At 51.2% G+C, this 26,809-nt stretch overlaps 1 protein-coding gene across 2 annotated transcripts in view; it reads left to right on the forward strand.

Moving 5' to 3' along the window:
* Nucleotides 1–26,809, forward strand: part of GSAP (gamma-secretase activating protein) — a 2,819,616-nt gene that overhangs the window by 2,789,296 nt on the left and 3,511 nt on the right. The window lies entirely within an intron of this gene.

Raw genomic sequence — 26,809 nt, forward strand, 5'->3', positions numbered from 1 at the left:
TCCCTTGTCCAATGTCTGCGCTATAAAAGCAGGCGTAACCATCTTGAATCTTTGCAGGGGTAAGGAGAGGTTGAGGGTGGAAAGGTCCAGCACAACTCTCAGGCCCGCCTGGTTCTTCTTCTGAATGGTGAAAATCCTGGAGTAGAAGCCAAAGTCTCGTTGGGAGGCTGGAACTTCCTCCACTGTTTGGCTCTCTACGAGCGACCAGATCTCTGCCAAAAAAGTTGCTGTCCCAACCTGTGGGAGTGGAGTGGAGGGGAGGAGGGAGGAGAGGCTGGGATGGGTAGGCGGTACCCCGTGGATATTGCGGAGAGGATCCAGGGGTCTGCGAAATTCTGGCACCAGAAATGTGCCTGAAGAGCAAGCACCGGAGACACGTGGACCCGAAGGGGCATGTCATGCCTTCTTTCCCACTGAGGCTGAGGAGGGGGACTGAAAAAAGCCCTTACTCCCCCCACCCCTTTTTGTTGTTTGTGCCGGTTTTGCAGCGGCGAGCAGTCCGGCTGCCTGGATCTGCTTTCCTGGAAGCCGCGGAACCCTCCATATGTACGACCCTTCTCTGAGCGCTGCTGAGATTGGGTGTAAGATTTGGGCGTGGTCTTTGTAAGAATGGACAAGGACTTTGACGTTTGTGAGCGGTTCTTCTTTTTGTCCAGCTCTTCATCCATAGAGGATTGGAAGAGATCCCCCCCCTGAACAGTAGATCTAGAATGCGCACCTGGACGCCCGCGTTAAATTTCGTCGCCCACAGCCAGGCTGTGCGCCTCATGTCCGTGGCAAAGCAGATGGCACGGCCCGAGTTATCGGTATGCGCCACAGTGGATTCCATGAGGTCCGCTAGCCCCGCCTTAAAGCATGATTGGCATTGGGAATGGAGTTCCGGGAGGAAGTCCGCAATTTCCCGACATAACCGTTGGTTGGCGGCAGCCAGCAGATCATCTGCTTTGGCCTGACGCAGGTGCAAGGAGGCGTTGGAGTAGATCTTCTTGCCGTAAGCCTCCAAGATCTTCTCCTCCTTGCCTAGCAGCGCCGCAGAGGAGGAGGCTGAGGATGACTGAGGCTTGGAGTAAAGTGACGCCGCAGTGATCACTGAGGAGTGTGGCTGAGGATGGGACGAGAGCAAGAGTGTGTCCCCCTCCATCTGCCTGTACTTGGCGTCCAGGCGTCGGTTGACTGGCTGGACTGAGTGGGGCTTGAGCCAACTCTTCTTGGCCAGGGAGGCTACATCGGTTTGCAGTGGATCCCCATGCTGGCAGAGGGGTGTCTTGTGAGGTCTTCCGCCAGAACCCCCTCTGCCAGCTGTTCGACCTCGGGCTGAGGGAGGCCTAGGTACTCCGCCAGGCCAGTAAGATGTTCATGGAAGGCCCTGGCTGAGGATGGCGTGTCCGGATCCTCCTCCTTGTCTGTGTCCTGCGGATCTGCAGGATCTTGTGGAGGAGGAGGGGTAGATGGCGCGAGGAGGCGGTGGAGGTTGCAGAGTTGGCTGTGGAGCCAGAGGAGGCAGCTGCACCGGGGTCAGGGAGCCTGATAGAGGCGTCTGTGGTGCTGCTAGCATGACAGGGAGGACTTCCCTGACTGCATCCTTGATGATAACCCCCATCTGAGGAGACCTCATGAGGCCGAGGAATTTGTCGAAGAGCACCTCCTCACTGACCGAAGAGGTGGCAGGGTGTACCGACAGAGTAGCAGGGGACTGCTGGAGCTGCTGTGTACCCAGTCTGTATGGACACATGGGAAAGTTGCCCTGTGCATATAAAGGGTAGACTGTAGGCCACGTACGTGGTTGCGACCAGTCCCACCTTGACACTTGCCTCCACCCCCCTTTCTTAATTGGGGGCTCCTCCTGCGCCTGTGGATCACTATGATCAGGATGCTCCACCAGCACTTTGTGGGCTTTTTTCTGCCCAATTGGTAGACAGCATGGCCCCTCTATGATCCCGTGCAACCTTTGGATCAGGATGCCAGCACACAATCGTGTGCACGCACATTAAGTGTGCACCCCTATGAGGCTCCTTATCTCATCACTCCCTCCCTTTTCTTCATTTCTTTTTCCCTCTTTTGTCCCGCACCCCCCACTTGCCCCCCCCCCCTCCATGGTCACTCAATCATTGTTGCCATTAACCGGGGACCTTTGATGTACACTGACCCGAAGCCGGCACGCGTGGCGGTTCTGGCTCCGCTTGATCACCCAAAGATTGTTGCTATATTATGAGGCTTTCTTAACCTGCACAGATCCGCAGCCGGCACAAGCACTAGATATCTCCCCATGGCTTTCGAGCACCGCTGGGGCCGTGCTTGTTCACATACCGTGTGGACCAATAGGGGCAAAGCATTTCTGCCGCCCCCCTTCGTCCCGGCTGATGACTAAGCAGGAAGGGTTGGCAGCTCGATGTGACGCTGCACCAGCACATTTGGGAACCAATGATTGCGTGACGTTTTAGGCCCCGCCCCCATCCCTCCTGACCGAGCAACTTCATGCAGCTCGGAGGTACCTCACTCTTGCAGTTACCTTTCTCGCAGCCGCATGACAGGAGCAACTTTTACCCGCGAGCGGTAACGTCCGCCTGAATGAGTAAGTGCACCCCATGTACAGCACGGTTACTTTACCTGTGCCAATACCCTTTGAGTTCACGTGATAAAATCATGACGGGATGCTTTTTCTTTGCCTTTTTTCTGGCCAGGATGTGCACCCTGCTGGCACACCACACCAGGCTCAACTGGATCCTATCATCCTCATCATTACGTGCCCCCCAGGGCCTCTACACGCATTGATGTGAGAACATACTGTCTCAATCGCCCCACCAGCAAAGGTATTTTACACTCATCTACGATATTGTTACCCTTGTGTTTTGGACCATTTGTGGGCCCTGTGTCCAATTTTTTGAACACATACGTTGCCTCACTTAAGTGGTTTGCATATAACTTCCTTCCTCTGCTTCCTTTCCTCTCCCCTCTTCCCGCCTACCCCTCCTCTCTCCACAGTTAATTCCATGCTTGAGTGACTTAAACTTTGCAGCCACTCCTGAGTGCCCGCACGGTTTCCACCACTGGCTGTCCCCCTTTCCTTTGCTGCAATTTCTTTTGCCTACCAATGACCTCTGATGTTGAGGCGCAACAGCGTATAGGTACCTTAAATGTTTATTTCCTATCTCGACTGTGCACTAAACTCTGCCCAATATGTTGCACGGCCAGGTGAAATGGTGCAGGCCATGAGACACCGATGCATGGGTTACAGGATAGAAAACCTTTGCCACCTTTTCTATCCCTCTCACTGGTGACATAGAGGTCACAGTAGAGCGTTCTTTAAAATGAACACATTCAAAAACAATTTTTTATGTGGAGGTTTTTTCTGGCTCTCTTTTAATATTTAAACAGTTCACATCTAATCTTTGACAAAGCTCACCAGTCATTGATAACCCTGGCATTCATTGCCCCCTTTTCTTTTTTCTTTCCCCCTTGTTTTATTTTTCCAACTTTTGCAGGACTTTGTTACTACTGCCCTGATGAAGGCGGAACATTTTACGTTTTATGCTAATCTGTTTAACCGCCGAAACGCAATACAAGTGAGGGGTGTGTAGGTTGTCATTACATTTCAACATAAGAAATCCCGCTTTTGAACCTATTTCCCCCACTGCGTTGGCAAATCTGATTCCGGAAAAAGAAGCTATTCCCGGGACGCATCATCATTTTATCGTTTATATCTTTTGAATTTATTTTCAGATTTGAATTGTGTTCACCAAAGTGACGATTTAAAATGTGAGCGGCTTAAGTAACGCTCAGCGCAATGATGTGTCTTTTAATATAATGTGATGACAGGAATGTTCCTGTCCCCTTTTGTTTTTGCCTACTGTCATTTGGTGTCTTCCCACATCCTTGCTATTTCCCTTTTTCACCTTTTTTCTGTGTATTTCCCCTTCTTCCCAGCTCTTGTCTAGTACTTTTGTCAATTTTTTTCCTCGTGATTATTGGACACGTATCTTGAGTTGTTTGTGTTTTGTTTATCAAATTATTCGTCAACATTACCTGTTTGGCGTTTTGCCTTTTTCTTGAACGACTCTTTTAGTCAGTTGTTTTCAATTTACTGCATGTTTTGTTTGAATATCACGAACTGCAGTTGTTTTACGCTTGTGTACAACCAAATACAGAACCATTTCAGTAATTTTCAGTTTTTCTGTTTCATTTTTCTCTGTCAAAGAAACAGATGTGATGTGCTTCAATTTCTTTTCTACAAAAGTAGAGGTGTAGCAGGAAGAGGTCACAAAACTGTACAAACCCGCTTGCTCTAAAAACCCCTGGCACAGCAACATTTTGTTCTTTATGATTTATAATCCACCTTGACACTCGTTCTTTGCCGAATTCGTGGAATAGCATTGGACGGGTGCTCCTGTCTGGCGCAGCGGCCATTTTGTCGAGCTGCCTGCCACGTGCCTGCGACGTGTTGCCCAGCCCGCTGGGTCCGGCCTCGTACAAGACTCTCGTGTGTGGTTCACAAGGTCTACCCTGCTCCTCGGGTCTCGGCCCGGTAGGTGTGACACCCTCGACCCGGGGATCGGTAGAGCTGCGTTTAGGCGCCCCCTTGGACGTATTGCCGGTTTTAGGGCATAGCCCCTCAGACGTATTGCCGATGTTAGGGCATAGCTGTCATGATTACTGCACCTCATGTCCCCAGCCCTCCAATATATCAGGCTGGAGCCAGGCCATGATCACCTACATGGCCCTCAAGGGCCTCTCCATCCCTCCAAAGACCCACTTGGAGTCAGACTTGGCGCTTGTGGCACCAGACTCACTCACTCCCATAGGATAACATTGGGGATTGGACTTGTAGTGCATTGATGGGGACAAGATGGATGCCCCCACATATTTCGGTTCCCAGAACTGCATGTGCAGTCTAGTATTTTAGGTGTGGTTCAGCCCAGAGACACCTGGGATACCCAGAGACTATTTAACCCACGCCCAGGCTGAGAAACATGCTTTGTGTTTTCTGCACCTGCAGCGGGACACTCACTGTGTTCGGATCGGTCTCCAGTAGGCCTGCATCTTTCTTCTGCGCTCAGCTTCTGCAAGAACAACGTTAGGAACAGCCTTACCTTGCAGCGCTTCTGCCCATCATTCATCGCTTCTTCTGTTCTGCGGGCATCTTCAGCGGTGTCATTCCCATCCTGGCACGCCGCTTCCTAAGGAAAAGGGAAAAGAACAGAAAAAAGGCATTAGTAAGCATTCAGCAAATCTTAGCTTATTTTTAAAGACAGTACGAACTTCAAACGCTTACCTGAATCCCAGCCGCTCTGGGGGAACTCTGTCTCCGGAACTTCTCATCCATCTGCAAGAGGGAAAAGATACTCCAGGTTAGCGTGGAATCATCTAGAGGCGCCGCATACGGCGCTTACTCGCCGCATTTCTTCTTCATAACCGGCATCCACGCTGAAAACATCGCAGCACCTAAAAGACACAGAAAAAGTACTCAGTTCAATACAAATACGAAAGAGTCGCATCGCGCTCTCACTCACCTTCAGCGCTACTCATCTCAGCAGCACGTCGCCATCCCCGGACGCCGGCCATCATCTAAGGACGGAAAGGAACGAAGTTAGAGAACTGTTCAAAAGACTCATTAATTATACTTACCTGTCGGACTCTTGCCAGTGAAGTAACTAGGCAGCAACGAGCCCGCATAAATCAACGCGCCCCTGCGCTGAAAGCAGGACGGAGAGCACACTTTCCAAGAAAACAAGGCCCAGTCTCCAGTCGAGTAAACTCCAGGGAAGGGTTCGAGGTGGTAAGAGGTCAGAACAGGCTGAGTGACATCCCCGTGGATACCAGGTGAGCGTTACAGTAGCCCCTCTGCCATTGCGGTGGGAAAAGGGCTTAGCCCCTCGGGTGTAGGCCCAGTACAAGAACCTTCCGGTCCCTCAACACTGCGTCCGGGAGGATCCGAGGACCCCTCAACCCGAATGCCGGTAGCTGTAGCAATCTCGGTGCACGTGCCGGTTGAAGGACCTGGCGGTCCTTCCTGCGCGGGAGAGTCCCTGGGAAGGAGTCTCCCTTGCGGGGTGCGCTGGAAAATATCGGCCCTACCTTGGACCTGGGATGATGCTTCACGAAGTTCTTGAGATCCTCTGGAGGCGACTTCTGGAAGAGCTCCCTCCACCTGGCTAGTCTGTTCTTCAGTGCCTTTCAGGGCAGCAAGTCGCACGCCGGACATGATTGCCAACTGTGGTCTGGGCCAAGGCAACGTAGGCAGAGGGCATAGGGGTCTGAAGTTGGGAAGAGCCCGTTGCAGGATGGACACCTGCTGAACCCTGTAGAAGTCGACATGCGCCAGGGAGGAGCGTGACGCCTGAGGACCGAGTACTTGATAGAAAAGGGAAAGGAAAAGACAAAGAGAAGTATCCGCCCGTGGAATTACATGGCTGAAGCCAAACCCAGGAGCGCTTGTGAATTCGGCCCGTTCCTGTTGACGGGGAAAAGGGGACGGAAGTGTTGCGCCGGAGGGTGGAGTCGGGGCATGCAGGGGAAGAAGGCTTTTTCTGGTAAAAAAAAGGTTCCATAGAGAGGGCGCTAGAGGGCCATCCAAGATGGCCGACTTGGTCTAAGGCTTCCGCTTCGCCCGCATTAATCCTTCGGAATCCTCCAGTTCCCAGTGAATCTGTGTACCAGCCCGCAGATCCGTGTCTTTCTGGGCTCCCCAGCAACATATCTGTGAAATTTAGAGCCGAATCGGTGCTCTTAAGCCAAGTTCCGGCCCACGCGGCTCTACCTCCGTGCCCCGCATAGCTGGCCTGCGGGACGACAGCCATCCTGAGCCCGGCCCCCCTCTCCGGAGGCAACCTGGTCCCGTCCCCCCGAGGCAGAGCTGCGACGGGGGCACCACAACGACAAATCAGCATCAGTGGCGACCGCAGGCAGACAGCGTTTCGGCGAGGGTTTGGGCCCCCTCCTCTCTCCCCCATCGGAAGCCAGCGCTCGAGCGGAGATTGCGGCCACGAGTTGCCCAGGCAGCCGTCGCCGGCCGCGGTGGAGACGGCGCTCTGAGGAAGGATCAGCTGCTCCCTCACTTCGTCTCCGCCCGCTTCCATCGCACCGGCTCCGGCATCCAGCTCCAGGGCTGCAGGCCGTTGAGCGGGAAGCACAACAGCGGTGGGGGGCAATCTACCTCTCCCTCCCCTGCTCTGGGCTGTCTTTCAAGTGGAGGGCTTATACGGTCCGGCAGACAGACGGCCGACTCCAACGGCGGCACCAACGCCAGCCCCCCCCCCCCCGGCCTCATCCACACTCTTCCGAGCCCGCAGTGGACACCGTCAGCCCAGCGGCGGGAGCCAAACTGGGTGCTGGGAGCCCCCTCCAAGTCACAGAAGCACCCAAGGCGACACAGGCCTCGAGGAGGGGAAGGCTGTGTGAGCGCGGAGGTAAGGAGTTGGGGGGGGGGGGGGAGTCTACATCTCTCCGGTCCCGCATACGGTCACCCCCCCTCCGGCCTCCCGCAAGCAAGCCGAGTAACAGTGGGCTGAGTGACGGGGAGGCCCTCCTTCACAAAGACGGCGCAGAAGCCCTGAGGAGGTCCAACTTGACCCTGCTCTATCTGTGACTTAGGCCTTGCGACAAACATGCAACAGGGCACATTGGGACTCACCTCACTGGGGTGGGCAACTTCATCCTGGTTCAGGGGAGCCAACAACGCTGGAAGGAGCACCTCACCCCCATTGAAGATCACAGAATCCATCCCCACTACCCACAAATATTGGTTTGTGAAGCCTCTCCCCTTATAAACCAGCAAGACCGCCATCCACATTAAGCTGCGTTCAGTCCAGTCCAGTGAAAGGCCCTCGTGGTGCCCTAGATGTAGCCACAAGCGGCCGACAACAGACACTCCCATTCCCGCTGTCACGATGGGGAAGGCTGACAAGTCCCAGAGGAAATTGACCTTTGAAAGCGGCTCGACCCCCAGGGCACCCCTCTCCCAGGAAGACCTAGCTTCAGTGTCTCAACAAGATGATTCTATTGGCAACTCTGTCGAAATCAAAGAAATCCTCCTTGACTTGGAAGGCTGGCATTGGCAATCTGAGCAATAAAATGGATGGCCTGGCGTCTAAAGTCGACCTCCTGCAACATCGTATGGACTCTCATGCTGAACGAATGAACGATATGGAGCAGAGAGTGTCCAATCTCGATGACAGTTCAACAATTCTAACCAACAAAGTCTCTCAACTGGAATCTCAAATTAAAACAACCATTGCCAAATGTGAGGATTTATAAGGCCGCTCAAGAAGGAATAACCTATGGATAGTGGGAGTGAGAGAACATCAAACGCAGGAGAAAATGGAAGACTTTGTTGAGTCCCTTTGCATCAACCTATTTGGACGCAATGTCCTGTCCCACCTTTTCATAATTGAGAGGGCTCATAGAGTTCCTGCGTTGAGACCAGCACCGGGCTCCCCGCCCAGGCCTATAATAGCGAGGCTATTGAATTACAGAGATCGGGACTCCGTCCTCCGGCTTGCCAGAGAAAAAGGCGATCTAAGTCACGAAGGGGACAAAATACACTTCTTTCCCGACTTCTCCCCTTCAGTGCAGACACAACGGAAAACTTTTGCCAGCGTCAAGCAGAGACTCCGTAACAGTCAACTGATGTACTCAATGCTTTATCCAGCGCGCCTTAGAGTTCAGCACGAGGGAAAGGTCCAGTTCTTTCAAACCCCGAATGATGCAAATCTATTCTTAGACCGGTTGGGATGCCCAGATCAGAACCAGGCTCGCCCCAGACCTCAGAGGGACAGAAACCCCAGGGCTCCTCCATAAATGGTAATTCAGGGCAGCGGCTCTGAATCTATCTTGCTGCACAGAGTATGCCGGAACGTACACACCTAGCGAAGACGGGGCTGGGACACTTGGGAGGCCCCGTGCGCCCCTAGCACAGCTTCTGTTAAGTTGTTTCTTTCTTTTTTTTTCTTTTTTCTCTTCCTAAGTGGAGATTTTCCTGCCGTGGTGGAGGTTCATTCCTCGGGATGGTAACTCCATGGACCATTTGAGTTGTTTGTTAGTTATTGAGGGACCTCTCGGTGGGCCAGTTGGGGGTTGCCCACCCTAAGGAGAGTAACGTCTTGGGCCTGTTAGGGTTAGCCCATAGACCGAGCCCTCAGAGTTCATTGGGAATGTTCAGCGCCGCTTGTCCCCGACCTTCCTGTTCCCCACCTGCGTCCTGCCCACTGTTGGCGCCGTCGCCTCGGCCGGGCTCCCCTCCTCTGTGCACTCTCCCTGGAACTAGTCCAAGTACAACCAGTCCATCGCTGTCCACTGGAATAGTAAAGTGGTCCGATATAAAAACTAACTCGCCCCATTCAATGTCTTAATGTGGAATATGAGAGGCGGCAATATCCCAGCGAAAACCAGAACAATTTTGCATTACCTCAGACGCCACGAAGTGGACGTGGCCTTGGCCAAGAGACTCACCTCACCCCAGGGAAAGACCACCAGTGAGCCAAGAGCTGGGGATGCCACAGATACTTCTCTTCCTACTCTACATACTCGAGAGGAGTCGCTATTCTCATACACAGGAGGCTCAGTTTCCGTCTGCTGCATACAGAAAAAGACACCGAAGGAAGGGCGATCTTGGTGTGCGGCATCATCGCAGGTCAGAAAATTACTTTCATTAATTCATATGCGCCGAATGTGGATGGCCCTGACAATTTCGGTTGGGTGTTGTCTCAGCTCTCCACTCACAACCCTTCTACAATTATTTGGGGCGGGGACATGAACACGACTCTGGACCCTATAAGAGACAGATCAAAGGCCACACAGCAGCTGCCCTCTAAGGCTAGTCTTCAAATAAAGGAAATTTGCAAAGCGTTTGATCTTCAAGACGTTTGGAGAGTATCAAATGGGGAGCTGCGAGATTTCACCTTTCACTCTGCAGTCCACAACACAAGTTCCCGGATCGACTATTTCTTCATCTCAACAAATGGCCCTCTGTCGTGTGGCCGGTGTTGTATTCATCCGAGAACGCTCTCAGACCACTCATCTCTTTTTCTTAACCTCAAGCCATCCAACCCCACGCCGCCATTACAGCGCTGGCGCTTCAAAATGGGCGCGCTACGTGATGAAGTCCTCGCCGCTGAACTAAGGGAGGAGATAGACGTGTTTCTTGAGGCCAACTTGGGCTCGGTCCCCTCAGCATGCACAATCTGGGAGTCATTGAAATGTTTCATTAGAGGAGTTTGCCACTCCAAAGAAAATGGTATCCTCAAGCTCATTAGGAGCGAGCTTAAAAACAGCGAAGACAAATTAAAGCTTCTTGAGACCCAGATCACGAACACAGCCGACCCAGAGTCAGCTGCAGCTCTGAAAATGAAACTGCAAAAATTCAATGCCGCTGCTGAGCGGGAGGTCAAATTCTTAAGCCGCACCAGCCAAGTCCGTCAATACGGCGAGGGCCAAAAACCAGGGCCCCTGCTGGCGAACCTAATCAGAGCCGACAAAAAAACAGTCCCAAATCGAGACGATTCGAACCAAGCAAGGCGAGGTGGCCACACCGACGAAAAGATTGCAGAGGAATTCAGCCTATTCTACCAAGATCTTTACAGTGCTAAACTCCCAAAAGACTCAAACGTCCCCCTGGAATATCTAGAAGACACAGAGCTTTACTGGGTCGAACAACATCTGCGTGAACCGCTGAATGAGATGATCTCACAGGAAGAGATTAGAGCTGCCATAAAGACCCTACCCTCTTCCAAGGTGCCAGGCCCCGACGGCCTGACGGGTGAATTCTATAAAGCCTTTGCTGACACCCTGGCTCCTCTCCTGGCGGCAGTGTACGAAGAAGCGTTAGAAGTGGGGTCTCTCCCTCACTCCTCCTGTGAAGCCAATGTCATCCTTTTGCACAAACCAGGCAAACCACCAGAAGAATGTGCTTCGTACCGCCCTATCTCCCTGCTCAACCTAGACAATAAAATACTCGCCAAGGTTCTAGCCAAAAGGTTGATGCACTTGATGTCTGCTCTTGTACTGGCGGACCAAGTCGGTTTTATACCAGGCCGCAATACGACCTTTGGCATCAAGAGAATGTTCGGAGTCATCGAGGCACTAGACCCCACAAATCAGGCAATTGCGGTCCTCCTAGACGCCGAAAAAGCGTTTGACTCGGAGTGGCCGTTCAGTTTCATGGTTCTCACCAGGATGGGACTGGGTGCTCGTTTCATCAAGCTTGTCTCCCTCCTGTACACCAAGCCACAAGCTAATATCATTGTAGGCACCGCAAAATCAGCTTCAATAAACCTGCAGCGAGGTACGAGACAAGGCTGCCCGCTATCGGCTTTAATCTTCGCCCTGGTAATGGAGCCATTGGCCTCCAACCTTCGGGAACTCCGACATCAGAGGGGACTCATCATCGGCCCACACAGGCTCATCGTCTCGCTATACGCCGACGACGTGGCTCTGTTCATACGCAACCCTGAAGTTAACCTGAACCCGGTCATGAGGGAAGTCCTCAAATTCGGAGCGCCTTCTGGATTAAAAATCAATCATTCTAAATCCGTCGTCTTTCCACTGACTTGAGCCACAAAGCAGTTTGCAGACCGCCAAGGTTTGGTACCTGGGGATACAACTATCGCTGGACCAGCACAAGGTGTTTCATGATAATTACGAGGAAGTGTTCAAGTCCCTACAAGACAAGGTTGCACGCTGGAAGACGCTTCCACTAACGCTCTGGGGTAGGGCCTCCTTGGTCAAGATGGTGGTCCTGCCTAAATTACTGTACCTCTTCAACAATATTCCTCTGCTACTACCGCAATCCTTCCTGAAAAGGCTCAAAAGCTTGGTCCTTGAGTTGCTTTGGGCGGGCAAACTAGCTAGGGTGGCGCATTCAATATTGACGCTTCCCGTGTCCAACGGGGGGCTAGCCCTCCCTGACATGAAGAAATACTTCTGGGCAGCTCAGGCTAAATATCTCAGCCATTGGTATGCAACGCAAACAATCCGCCCCCATTTACAAGTGGAACGAGCCCTGGCAACGCCCAACTTTCTGACTGCAGTGGTCTTTGGCCAGATCCCCGTGCCCTGCCCCACGATGAATGTGATGCTCAAGACGTACAAGGTCTGGAAGACTTTAGCCCAGAAGCTCAGGGTGCAAACAAGGTACTCTCCTCTCTTGCCAGTCAAGTTTATTCCTGGAATCCCCCTAACATCAGAGGGAGTCTTTCACCAATGGGTCGATAAGCTTCATATACAAACTCTAGGGGACCTTTTTACAGAGGAAGGCTTCCTAACCCCAGATCAAGCAAAAATGAAAGGGGGCAGCACTGCTCTGGACGTGTTCCTCTATTTCCGGACTCGTTACACCCTACAGTCCCTTTTGCCAGACCTCCCGTGTCAACCACCTACCTGGCAACTGCTGCATGACGTGATTCAGGCACAGGGTGACGGCAGGTTGGTGTCGCAAATATACAAAGCATTAATCCCTGGCACGACCCCTGCCAACACAGGCGCAAAAACCAGATGGGAAAGAGCACTAAATACAGCAATTTCAGATGAGGATTGGGGCTACATCCTGAATCAGACTCAGAAAATCGCACTTAATTCACGTCTTAAACTTATCCACTTCAACTTCATCCACCAAACCTACTACACACCTGAAAAAGTCAACAAACATCACCCTGACACGCAGGCGGAGTGCAGGAGGTGCGGAATCCTATCTGCGAACTTTGTCCATCTGTCCTGGGAATGTCCTGAAATAGCCCCCTTCTGGAACTGTGTGCTGGACACGACGACGGCGATCGTAGGAGAAGCAATACACCCGAGGCACACAGCAGCGCTGCTAGGTATGACGAGGCTGATTTCCACTCCATCAAGGAAGTTGACTGGCGTTGTACTGACACTGGCTCGTAGGAGAGTTGCCATGGCATGGGGCCGGGGCCCCCCCTCCTTCTTATGCAACTTGGCGTAAAGACTTACTCTACTACCAGGATATAGAATCAGACTTTATAAAACTTCTACCTCTACACGCCCGCCCGCCGGACATTTGGGGCCCATTGATAATATTCTTGATGAGTGAAGCAGAAGCCTCCGCAGCTAGTGCTTTGGAGACGGGCAGCACATCTTGATGTAATCTCAGCCCAGTCCGACTTTTTCCTCAAGTCAAGGATCAGGGGGGGAGAGTTGAGTTCCAGCGGTGGCGCTGCTTTGGGGGGGGAGGGGGAGTTGAAGTCGACGGCGCAAAGTTAATGGCCACCCTAATGTGGGTGTGTATTTGTATGGTGTGTTAAATACCAAAAATAAAGGTTAAAAAAAAAAAAAGGTTCCATCTCCCGTCCCTTGGAAGGGATGCCCATACAGTATGGAGGAAAGGCAACGGGACGTAAGAGTATGCAGCCAAACTCTCCACGTGATTGGGCGGTTAAAATCGGTCTCGGTCAACCACAGACTAAATCTCCGGCAAGGTAGACGGTTCGATCCTCGGAGGATGAAACTGAGGGCCATATCCCAGAAAAAGAAAACCGGCGGAAGAAGAAGAAGAAGCGGTCCCACTTGACGGGTCATTCGTCCTCATCCTCGTTCCGAAAAAAGAAGTGGCACCATTGTCAGGGCACCGATTCATCGAGCAAATGAGGTAAGCCGTCGGCGGGCCCTTCTACCTGCCAAGAGTGGAGGAATTTAAAACCTCCATGTTGCAAATGTTTAAGAAGCATGCTGCAGAAGGCGTGGTTAACCCCCCTCACAGCAGACTTCGAAGGCGTCAGCGGCACTCAGTACAGCCATTCCCTCACATGCCCCGTTGTCGACGCCATCAGCCTTGATGATACCTTAGACATCGAAGGAAGTTTCTTTGGTAGCGGATCCCTCCCGTGCTGCCACAGCTGTTGAGGCTTCCACATCTCAGGTCCGGTCGATGTCAAAGTAGCCTTATCGGCATGGGAGACAAATCTTCGGTGCCAATGGTTGCTGAAAGATCTTACACCCCTCTATCCCGGTCTGACTTTTTCGGCACCATGTCAAGTATTTTCAGCGCCGAGGACATAGCAGATCAAAGGGATGTCAACTCAGCCCATATGGGCAATGAGATTTTTTTTTACGACCATGACCAGTTGTTGCAACTTGCTGAGGGCCTCCATGAGACTAACATTCTGGATATTTCACCAGACCTAGACTTCCAACATAGCCAGCCTTGCACCCATAACCACACCAAGTTCAGAACTCTAGTAGAAAGGGTCATTGACATCTTGGGATTGCACTCCTTGGCAACGCCAGTGCAGGGTTGTGCATTTACCGATATTTTGGACGAAGGTCCGGTAAATGAGCGCAATATGCCTCTAAACCCCGCAATTGCTGCCCCTCTGACCACTCTCTGGCAGCATCTGGTACAATTCCTCTGGTTAGTTCCACTATGTCCGGAAAATGCAGCCCGGTTACAGGAGACCCTTCATTCCTCTCCTCACACCCTTCCCCGGGAGGGCTTGTCATGCAGGCTTGTACAGTCTCCGCCGGACTAGCTTCTTTCACTTCCACTCTGCCACCCGACAGGGAAGTGAAGAAGGACAACGCTCTTGCCAAAAAGGCATTTACTTCAGGCAGTATGGCCCTTAAAGTCACCAATGTGGCAAGTAGCTTTGCTAAATATTAGTTCGGTCTGTGGACAGCAGTGAAAATGCTGCGCAGTACATCCCTTAGGGTGAAATGCGTAAGGACTTCCTACAGCTGGTGGAGGATGGGAAAGAGGTGGCCAGGCAGTCGCTTAGTACGGGCATGGAAATCGCAGAATGTGTGGGCCGATCTATAGAGTTGGCAGTAACACTGAGGAGACAGCCATACCTAAAAACGTATTCCTTTTCACCTGATATCCCGGTGAAAATTGTTCGACATGCCTTTCGAGGGCAAGTTCCTATTCGGCCAAAAAAATTGCTGCCAGATCCTTTAGGCCTAGCTGCACAGCTGGCCACGTCTGCCATCAGTTTTGCCTCCAGGGGCAGAGGCTACAGGTGTTATGTGCCTTATGGCAGGAAAGCGCAGATCCCACCGACCAGGTAAGGGCAGAAGCATTTCTCGTGCTCCGGAAGGGGCAGAGGTGCTTCTATGGGCCAGCAAGCAGCGGCGGGGGCAACCCAGCCTCCAATGCTACTTTGATTTCCCCTCCCACAACTTACCGATCGGCGGGCGGTTGAAGGAGCACCGGCTTCAGTGGCAGGAAATTACCGCTGATGCCTGTGCTTTACAGCTTGTTCGGTGGGGCTATTGTCTGCCCTTCTTTAAAAAAAACACCTGACAGACCCCACACCACCTCTGATCCAACCGGGACAGAAGCTCCAGGAAGAACTGCGAGCCCTGTTGTTGTAGGGTACCGTGGAAGAGTTACCTCCCGAGCAGAGTGGATCAGGTTGGTATTACCAGTATTTCCTGGTACCTGTGAGAAACCTGAAGGTGTCTCCCTAGCTAGTCCCCGGGGATCTGCCATCCTTGTGGTCAGGACATGGCCATCGCTATTGGATCCAGTTCTTGGGGGTGGACCAGTGAGGGAGAATCACCTCGATGGGGGGTCCTCAGGGAGTGGAAGTGGGACACTGATGGGTGAGACGCAGTATCCCCCTCCTTTCAACACCTTTTCCCCATCCTACCATGTAGGACATTAAAAAGCAATGCCCCACCTTTCCGACACACCAGAGAAAGGACTACCACCAGAGCCGTTTACCTGACATGTCCCAATACAAGGGTCAGGCAAAGTCAGGCAATTAATCAGAATCACACAGACCTTACCGCCCTGTCCCTTTCCCACGGGGATAAAAAGTGGAGCAAGAGATCACAATACGAGCAAGGCAGAACGTACGACGAGAGAGCTATCCAGGTCTGGCAGTTCAAGAGAAGAAAGGCAGTGAATATCAAGAGGCTGATGAGGAGAGACACAACCTTGCCCTTTCCGATGCTGACCCATGAAGCCTCTGCAGAGGGAATCGTAAGACTGAGGACAATAGCCCAAGTGTGCTGCAACAGATGTTAATGGTACACAGAGCGTATCAACGCTGATGAGTGGGAGCAAGGGAAACTCCTGCTACTGTGGTACCGGCCTTGACTCCAGTTACGAGGAAAGCCAATTGGTTCATCACAGCCAGTGAGTCGAGGGGAAAGCCGATAAGAGCCGGGCTGTGGTGAATGAAGCACGCTAAGTGGCAAATTGAACTAAGTTCAAAGAACTGTAAAAGTGTTACAGGGAACTGGCACCATGTGGGTGCTAACTCAAGAGACTCTGGTCGATCCCCGTCTGAGTGAAACTACAGTTACCAGAAGGCCGTAGAAGAGCCGCCAAGTTAGTTCATAGTGGTCATACAGGAGGTTAAGCAAAATCCCTGTACAGTCGAATGTCTTTGACCTAAGAGCTGTAAAGAAAGCAAGGGAAGTGAATCCTGTGAACATTGAATATGAAGTTGGCAAGAGTGAACCCGACCGATGGATGCTAACGAAGAGTGGGCAAAGTCGAAAGTCCCAGGAAACAGTGCTGGCTGAGGGAAGCCCACTACGAACTGATTAAAAAGACATTGACATTTGAGAAGGGTCCAAGCCCGAACGAGGGGGACCCAGGGGTGAATCCATCACCCGAGAAATACATAGAACAGAACTTTGTGTTTGTTGTTTTGGTGATTTGAAAATCTTATCAAGCTCTTGGAACCAGGGTACACAACCACGGGGCCCTGATAACGATGAGAACAGGGGTCAACGACCGGAAGAGGGGGACCTAAGGGTGAAGAGACCTCACTTCAAGTAAAACCCAGAAACAAACTTGAAATTTGTTAAAAGAAATTTTGTTTAGTTATTTGAATACATCAGGCCCTCAAAGGCAAGAGGCTTTCCATAGAAGCGATACTTGGCCATCGAAGCTCCTGATAAACTGGAACAGAACTGTTGACTCGTGCTGAGGAAGCTCGAGTGTGTGCTGTGCTCCAAGATCCCACCTTATCATGTGATCGAAAACGTGGCAAAGGAAGAACCTAGCTACTGCATCCTGACATATTATTTGAGAACACTTCTTTCTTTTTTAGAAAACCATCCTATATCCTTTTTTTGTATTAGTTGTAAGGTTTGGCAATAGGTTTCTTAGGATAGGCCCTTTGTATTTGACATAGCGCCACTAAGACTGCCTTATTTTCATTTGATGGTCAACGCTTGCTCCCATCTTAGATTGTGATCACTTGTGTCTGTCTTTACTGTTGCCACCATGAGTGCCATACATACCCAAGAAGGGAGGAGGTCTCTGTCCCATTCTGGGCATCAGGGCCATAAACAAGTTCCTAAGGAAAGACAAATTCAGAATGTTCATGTTGAGAGAAATTCTCCACGCTCTCGAACTACAGGACTGGCTGGTATCAATAGATCTTCAGGATGCTTATTTCCATGTGCCGATATATCCAAAAGCACAGGAAGTCAGTGTGGTTTATCATAGGAGACAAGCACTATCAATTCAAAGTGCTCCCCTTTGGTCTGACCTCTGCCCAAAGGGTCATCACCAAGCTCATGGCGGTAGTCGCGGCTCACTTCAGTAGGTCAGGGGTCCACGTATGCCCATAGCTGGACAACCGGCTGATCCAAGGGAAGCCAGCGGAGCAGGTCTTGTCTCATCTAGAGGACAGCTGTACTGCACAGGCTGAGCTTTTCCCTGAACTTGAAGAAGTCACAGGTGACACCTGTCCAAAGGCTCCAGTTCATCAGCGCATTCCTTGACAGTCGGGTAAGGAAGGCCTCGCCTCCCGATGAGTCAACGGGCTTGGCACAGATGGTCGACTTGTTCCAAAACCACGCCACTTTATCAGTGGCTTCCTTCCTCCGCCTCTCATGGCCTGTATTTTTACTAGAGCCATTGGCCAGGCTGCTCATGAGAACCCTACAGTGGCACTTCAGGGGTCACTGGTCACAGCACCTCAGAGCTCTCTCGGATCACCTCAAGGTATCCGCACATGTGGTCAACGACCTTGCCTGGTGGGCGGACCACAGGCATCGCATGGCAGGGGAACCCTACTGGCCTCCATGGCCCCAGGCCCGAGTGGTCACGGATGCGTCTTTGAAGGGTTGGGGCACTCACTGCAAGGACTTGCAGGTGAACGGCCTTTGGTCTGTAATGGAAGCCAGATTGCACATCAACAGGCTGGAATTGTGAGCAATCGGGTTAGACTGAAGGCGTTCGCTCCGTCTCTGGAGGGGATGGATGTCCTAATTATGACGGACACATAGCGATGCACTACCTCAACAATCAAGGTGGCGTGCACTCTCCCTCTCTCCCCCTCTGCAAACAGGCGATACAGTTGTGGTTCTGGCTGTTAGAGAACCGAATCTCAGTCTTGGCAGTTCACCTGGCGGGGACAGAGAACAGTTTGACGGATGCTCTGAGCAGCCAGAGCACGGTCTCACACGAGTGGGAAGCGTGCCAGGAAGTCCTAGAGAAGGTCTTCTTTCGCGGGGGCACCCCATCAGTGGACCTATTTGCCATGGAGTCCAACAGGAAGTTCAGACAGTTTTGCTTGAGGGAATTCCCCGCGAACGGTGCGCTAGTGGATGCGTTTCTGGTGGATTGGACCTTCCCTTTCCACTACACCTTTCCTACAATTCCTGTCATTCCTTGGGTTCTCAGGAGGCTCAAGAGGTTCTTTGCATCGATATTCCTGATTGCACCGGACTGGGCGAGGAAGATCTACTACTCTGATCTTCTGGATCTAGCCATCTGCCCATCTTTCCAGTTGCCTTGGCGGCCGGATCTCCTAACCCGTTTGGGTACGCCACCCGAATCCGAGTCCCTCAACCTACATGCGTGGCTCTTGAGTGGATGACATATGGTGACTGGGACCTCTCACAGGAGGTTCTGGAGGTGTTGCTGGCAGCACGCAGACCATCTACAAGATCATTGTATGCGTGCCGGTGGGGAAGATTTGAGGCATGGTGCCGGGGAACGCAAGATTGACCCCATCTCCCACCACTACAGTGATGGAGTTCTTTGGTCACTGGCCTCAGCAGTCCTTCAGGTAACCACAGTCAAAGGATACTTGGCGGCCTTGTCTGTGTTTAAAAGATCCCTGGATCAAGGTTCGTATTTCACGATCCCAGTGATAGCCCAATTCCTTAAGGGCCTTGTAAATAAGTTTCTGCCAACTCCCTTTGTTGTCCCAGATTGGGATCTGAATCTGGTATTAACTTATCTCATGGTGGCTCCTTTTGAGCCAATGCACTCTTGTTCTTTGAGGCATTTATCTTTGAAAACAGCCTTTCATCCGCTAGGTGGGCGATTGAACAGCAAGCTTTAGCTGCAAGACACCTTTTCTACGTTTCTTCTAGGAGAAAGTCTTCCTTAGGGTGAGACCTGGTTTTCATCCTAAAGTTGTTTCTGAGTTTCACTTGTCATAATACATTGACCTTCCAGTTTGCTACCTACCCTCTGCCAGACTCTTCTAAAGAGGAAGAGCGGTTTCACTGCCTGGACCCCTAAAAGGGCCCAATGTTTTTATATCACGAGAACAGCCCAGTTAAGAAGAGCTGATCAACTCTTTGTGGAATTTTCCTTAGCCCGCAAAGGCCTGGCTATAACTAAACAAACTTTTTTTTCTATAGAGGAATGTTACCAGTCTGCAGGCAAAGAATTGCCATCAGGGCTCACTCGCCTAGGGGGATCTTGGCATCAAACGCATTGCAAAGGGGTGTCCCTGTTAGGGATATTTGTCACGCAGCAACATACATGGTCATCCCTCCATACTTTCACTAAGCACTACAGTTTGGATGTTGCTCACATTGGGCCGATGCACATTTTGGCAGGGCGGTGTTGCAAAACCTTCTGATCGCCTCCTTTATCTACTGCTGCAAGAGTCTATCAGATGAGGCATCTGCGGGAGAAAAGCAATCCACTGAAGGAGAGATTACTTATCGTAATGTATTGTAATACACATATTCTGCTTTAAGCGATTACTTGGTAATGGCTCTTGGTGACCGTTTTCTGTCTTCTTCCATGTGCTTTTGCAACAAACAAAAAAATGTCTTTACTGACGCTATGATCGGTGGTGTCTTTACATATTTGTATCCTCCTTTGGAGGTGTATGGTTAATTTCTGTGGGCTTATTAGCGGTTATCTCTCTGTTTTCCTATGTAGCATGTGGCTCTGAAAATAAAAGGGAGGAAACTGAGGTACAGGGCCTAGTGACAGAGTTTATATATGACGCCTGATGTCATGTCCGAACGGACGATCGAGTGCCGAGCAAGACGGATCGACGGGCGAGTCGAGGTCTACTACGCCCCCCTGTCGAAGGTTTTCCGAAGCAGCAGAGCTGGTAGGAATATCTATCAGATGAGGAATCTGTGGGATAAGAATCCATAGAAAGAACATTATGGTATGTCATTTCTCCTTCTCTACTGCACCAGCTCCTCCGGGATTGGCACTGACACCTTATTGGACTTGGCTCTGGTTTCCAGGAATCTGTTTGTATTCTAAGATGGGTCAAATCTTTAATGCAGGTGATCCTACCACATATTGATTGGAGCCCTTGGACTCCAGAGAGGTGGAGGACTTCCCTGATAAGTTCTTTGAGGATCTGGCTTCCTTGGCCTCTTGACTTGTGGGATGCCACCGGGCTTGGATGCCTTACAGGAGTTTGATTTCAGGCAGGCCTTGGCTTATGGGAAATCACATATGTTGTACCAAAAGATCATTGCAAAGGCTGTGCAAAATTTTAATTTAAATCTGTTTAATGCGAACATTTGAAGCATGTAAGTTGGTAACAAAGTTAGGTATGACATTAAAGTTTGTAGGCTTCTTTGGACGTGTTCGCCAAGCATTACTGCATAAATACTATGTCTGGTTAGGATGCCTGCATTGGTTATGCAGTGATTCCAGGTTGACTGATTTAGGTGGTGGTTCTTGCTCAACTCCCTCCTCTGGTTCTGTACTGCTTTGGGGGCCTAGGAGACCCATTAAAAAATGCATTTAACTTTCGATAAGGGAATAGTTTCTTACCTGTAACTCCATTTCTCCAGCATTGGTATCTTTCATGGATTCACATGCTTGGATTCACATGCTTAGAATATTCCCCGTCGTCAGACTGGGACCCCTCGGTACACATATATAGCCTTTTCCAGTAGGAAAACTTCCGACACTTTTGTGTCCTATCTACGTCCTTTTAGGACCCGCCTATGCATGCTCCGTAGGCCGTCCCAGTATAAGAGGCCCGCCCCCGCGGCTCCCCTTCAGATTTCGGCCCCTCCAAAGTAGGAAGGGTTAAACTTATCAATCAAAAACATTACATTCCGGGGAGGTTGGCGGGCGCATGTGAATCCATGAAAGATACCAATGCTGGAGAAATGGAGTTACAGGTAAGAAACTATTCCCTTCTCCAGCATTGGATCTTTCATGGATTCACATGCTTAGAATAGATTGTATAGCAGTAACACTCGAGACGGCGGTGAGAATGTAATGTAATATACCCTCACCATACTACACAATGCATATGTACAGTAGGAATAAGTTAACTCATATAACCTTGCCCACATAAAGTATACTGTCATTAAAAAGGTAGACAACAGATTCTCCACAGCGTGGAGCTTACCTTACTGAAACAGATGGCGCAGGACAGCTCTTCCCATCTGCACCTCGTCCGCATGCTGCCTGGCAAAGCAGTAGTGGCGGGTAAACGTGTGGGGCACTGACCATGCCGCAGCTTGGCATATGTCCGTCAGCTGAATTCCTGCCCATAAAGCTGTTGAGGAGGACATCGATCTTGTAGAATGGGCTCTAGGATGTCCTTGCAGTGGCCTTCCGGCCTTAGAGTGACAAAACGCAATCGTCGATGAGACCCATCGAGCCAATCCTTGTTTAGAGATTGCTTTTCCTCTCGTCGACGGACCATATGCGACGAACAGTTGTCGAGTAGACCTGAGTTCCTGTGTACGATGTAGGTAAAATTTCAGAGCCCTCTTAACGTCCAGGGTATGAAGAGCTTTTTCTGCTGCCGCTGATGGTGTGGCGAAGAAAGTAGGGAGAACAATGGACGAGTGTTTGTGATACACCGTCGGAACTTTTGGGACGAACATAGGATTAGTTGCCAGGACTACTTTGTCCTTAAAGAATCTTAGGTATGGCGGGTCTACGACCAGCGCTTGCAGTTCCGAGATTCTTCTAGCTGATGTGATAGCAATCAAGAATGCCAACTTCCACGAAATGAATTTTATGTCGGACGTGGCCATAGGCTGAAAAGGCGGTTTCATTAAGCCTGCCAACACTGTGTTGAGACTCCAAGTAGGGGGGAAACGTTTTACCGGGGGAAAAGCTCGAAATAAACCCCTCATGAAGTGTTTTACAAGTCTGTCGCTAAATAGAGGAGACGACTGCCTCTTCCTTGTGAACCTCAAGATGGCCGCCAGGTGCACCTTTATCGATGTGAAGGATAATCCCCTCTCCGCCAAGAGGAGCAGGTAAGGTAGAACTTGTTCCGGCGTCACCAACAACGGTTGTAGGCCCTGTTGTCCTCTACACCATTCACAGAACCTCCGCCACTTATAGGAGTAAGATGTGTTTGTAGAAGGGGCTCTAGCCGCCTGCAGAATTTTTTGACAATCCTCCGAAATGTCTAAAGCACCGAACTCCGAAAAGTCAGGAGCCAGGCTGTAAGGTTGAGACTGTCCGGGTCGTGATGCCACACCGTTCCTTTGTCCCGGGATAGAAGGTTCGGGACTTTCGGAAACGCTATGGGATGTTCCAGCGACAGGTGAAGCAGGTCGGAGAACCACGGTTGTCTTGGCCAGTATGGTGTCACTAGAATTACCCGGCAATTGTATCTGCGTATCCACTGTATTGTCCTCCGTATGAGGGGGAACGGGGGAAAAGCATAGAGGAACATGTCCGTCCATGGGAAGGAGAATGCCTCCCCCATGGAACCCTCTTGAGGCCATCTGCTTGCGAATTGCTCGCATTTCTTGTGGTCTTTGGTCGCGAAGGCGTCCAGAGGAGGGTGACCCCATTCCTCGAACACTTTCATCAGGTGAACTGTGTCCATTTCCCACTCGTGTATCTGGGCCATGCTTCTGCTGAGGGAGTCTGCTTGGCAGTTCCTCACTCCTGGGAGGTGATGAGCCACAATGGAAATTTCGTGCTTTGATGCCCAATGCCATGTTTTCTGGGCTTCTATGGAAAGAGTTCTTGATCGCGTCCCTCCTTGTTTCCTCAGATAAAACATGGCCGTTGTATTGTCGGTCAGTATTCGTACTTGCGAACCCTTGATGTGTGGTAGGAATGCCTTCAAGGCCCATCGTACTGCTCTGAGCTCTAACACGTTTATGTGTAGGAGTGACTCCGTTGGAGACCAGCGACCTTGCGTTTGGAGAGCACCCATGTGAGCTCCCCATCCGGTGAGGGACGCATCCGTGACTATGGTTCGCTGAAACTCCGGCTCCTGTAGGGGTACACCGTTGTTCAGACTGTGGAAACTCTGCCACCACTGAAGGGTCCGAAGCAGTTGTCGTCGTCGATGGTTATCCTGTCTGACCACGATCCTTGAGCCTGCGTCCATCGGTCCGCGAGGAATTCCTGGACTGGCCTCATGAATAGGCGACAGTTTTCCACCAGATGGATGCAGGATGCCATGCCCCCTAGGACCGAAACGTATTTTCTCACTGAGATCTTGGTGTTTCGCCGTAGTCGGCACGCTTGTTGATTGAGTCTTGAGGTTCTGTCGAGAGAAGGTTTCACTAGCCCTAACTGGGTCTCGAACTGTGCCCCCAGGAATACCAGCGTTCTCGATGGCCGCAGAGAGGATTTTTCGAAGTTTATGGCGAATCCCAGCTGTTGTAGAAGCTGCATGGTGGCTTGTAAACAAACTTGTGTTGGTCGACGCTGGGGAGGATCCCCTTACCAACCAGTCGTCGAGGTATGGGTATACATGGTGGCCTTGCTTCCGTAGCCAGGCCGCTACTGGAGCCAGGCATTTCGTGAACGTTCTGGGGGAGGTCTTGAGCCCAAAAGGAAGAACCGTGAATTGGTAGTGAGTCCGCCCTATTACAAATCTTAGGAATTTCCTGTGTTTCCGACACATTGGAATATGGAAATACGCGTCCTGTAAATCCAGGGACGCTAGAAAATCTCCCTCTTGAACGGCGCGGATCACTTCCTGCAGAGTGAGCATCTTGAATTTTAGGCTCTTTAAAGACTTGTTGAATCGCGTAAGTCTAAAATGGGACGCCATTTGCCGTTCGGCTTTTTTACGACGAAATATCTTGAGTAGACTCCTTGACCTCTCTGTGATGTTGGAACTAATTCTATCACGCCCTTTGCTAACATGAGTGTTACCTCTTGTTGCAGTATCTTCAGATGGGAATGAGCGGTGAACGCAGGTGGAATTTGCGGAGCGCTGTGTTTGAATTGTAGAGAGTGTCCGTTTCTTATAGTATCCAGCACCCATTGATCTGTCGTTATTCGTTCCCATTCGTCGACATATGCTGGAACTCTTCCCCCCAGAACGGTGTGTTGTATGTCACTGCTGATCTTTATTTTGCTTGTCTCTCGACGACAATGGATATGATGGTCTTTTTCTGGAAGTCTGGAAGTTCCGGCGACGGTTTGCCGTTTGGGAGGCACGTCTGTATCCCTGGGAGGGGTAAGCCGATCTGCCAAAGGATCTGTCTCCAGACACAGAGAATCTTGAATTACCTGAAGCCCCTCTAAAGGGACGAAAAGACTTGTAGCTTCTGCCACTCTGGAGGGCACCCAATGAACGTGCCGTGTCCGAGTCCTCTTTCATTCCCTTTAGGGCTTCGTCCACCTTCTCACCGAAAAGAAGGTCTCCCTCAAAGGGCATATCTAAAACTTTGTATTGTACTTCTGGCCTGAAGTAGGTACACTTAAGCCATGACTGTCGACGTAATACGACCCCATTATTGACTTGCTTGAAGCCTGACTCAGCGAGGTCCACCGCAATGTTTATTGCGTGATTTGAGGCTTCCTCACCCTCTCGGACAAGTAACATCGCTGCCTTCCTATGCTCTTCCAGAAGATGATCAAGAAACTGAGCTAGCCTGTGCCACATCTCCCTATCGTATCTGGCTACAATTGCCAGAGAGTTTGCGGCCTTTACTGTGGTCGCTCCCACGGATAGCACTTTTTTGCCAAAGGCATCTTGGCGTCTCGCTTCGTTCTCAGGCAGAGTCGTGCACTTGTGCTGGGCCTTCGCCTTCCTCGCCGCTGCCGCCGACACCACCGAGTCTGGCGTTGGTTGGGAGGATAAACACTTGGGGGTAGACTCTGGAGCCTTAAACTTTTTTTCTAGGCGTCCTTTCACTGCCGGCTCTGAAAACGGGTGACGCATTGTCTGCAACCCCTTCTTCCACACATGGTCTAGTATTGGTATCGAGAACACCGACCTCCTTCTCTTACCCATGTGGTCGAACAAAAAACAGTCCTTTTTCTGTTCTTCCTGGGACAAACCAAATTCTTTGCATGCCCACTCCATCATAGAATGGAATGATGCAATGTCGTCTTGAGGGGACGGGTGAGCTGGGCTTCTAGGGGTTTCCAACTCCGCCTCTGACTCCCAGGTTGGATCCCTGGAGGGGGATGATGAGATATCCGACATGGCTCCCCTGTCAGACTCCGAATCTGGCAGCTCACCTTCCTCTTGTGCCAGTGCTGAGATTGGTGTGCGTAGGTGCGTCGGTTGACGGGACGGGACGGGCCCGGCTCGTCGACGGGTGACTGTGGCAGGTTTGCCTGAGGTAGTCTCTGGTCCAACGAATGTAACAAAGACTGAAGCGTGGACAGAATTTCCAACGACAAAACAGATTGAGGATTGAGAAGAGGGGCAGATACCGGTATAACGGATCCCCTCGTCGACGAGTTGTCAGCCACTCGTAGCCCTAGGTCTGCTGGGCCAGCTATTCTCTCGTTCTCGTCCTCCGAGGACAGCAACACAGCCTGTTCTTGTAGTAAAGCATCCGGGGGGATCGGATCAAAAACTTCAGGCCTCCAGGCTTCCTGTAGAACCCCCGTCGACGAGGCCATCGTCGACGCCGTTGTCGGCGGGACGGTGGATGCCACCTGCGGAAGTGGCAGGGTGGAGGCCGATGACTGGACCGCCGTCGACGACGGTGACTTAGCAGGTGGTTTTGGCGCTCCCGCCTTTTCCACACTTGGCTTGCTTTTACTCGACTCTCGACTCGTGGTCGATCTATGATGATCGCCCGAGGAGGATTTCCTTTCCTTTTCATGCTTTTTTGATGAAGATGATTTCTTTGACAAGGAGTCTCTAGTTGAGTGACTTCCAGACAACTCTTTTTCCGTCGGTCGAGATTTCTTCGCCGGTGGTTCCGACGAGGTAGCGCAGCGTGATGTTTTCGCCGACTGTGTGGAGCCTACCTCCGAAGTGGGGTATGCCCCCGCTCCATCATTCAGCCATGCCACCAGTCGTCGACTCCGGTCTTTGAGGGTTTTTTGAGAAAACCCTTTGCATATGTCGCAGTTATCCACCGAATGATGAGGGTGGAGGCAATATATACAATCCATATGTCCGTCCCCCTCGTAAACTTTTTTCAAGCCGCACGTCGCGCATGGACGGAACAGCGCTTTTCCTGTCACGGAGGACATTTTCTTTACTCAAATTCCAATAATGCAACCTTGTACAAAATAGTAAGACAACGCGAGGAGATCCCACTACTTTGGAGACGGTTGAAATCTGAAGGGGAGCCGCGGGAGCGGGCCTCTTATACTGGGACGGCCTACGGAGCATGCGTAGGCGGGTCCTAAAAGGACGTAGATAGGACACAAAAGTGTCGGAAGTTTTCTTATTGGAAAAGGCTATATATGTGTACCGAGGGGTCCCAGTCT

The sequence above is a fragment of the Ambystoma mexicanum genome, chromosome 12, assembly GCF_040938575.1.
Source record: "Ambystoma mexicanum isolate Mex_15411 chromosome 12, UKY_AmexF1_1, whole genome shotgun sequence".
In the NCBI taxonomy this organism is placed as follows: Eukaryota; Metazoa; Chordata; class Amphibia; order Caudata; family Ambystomatidae; genus Ambystoma; species Ambystoma mexicanum.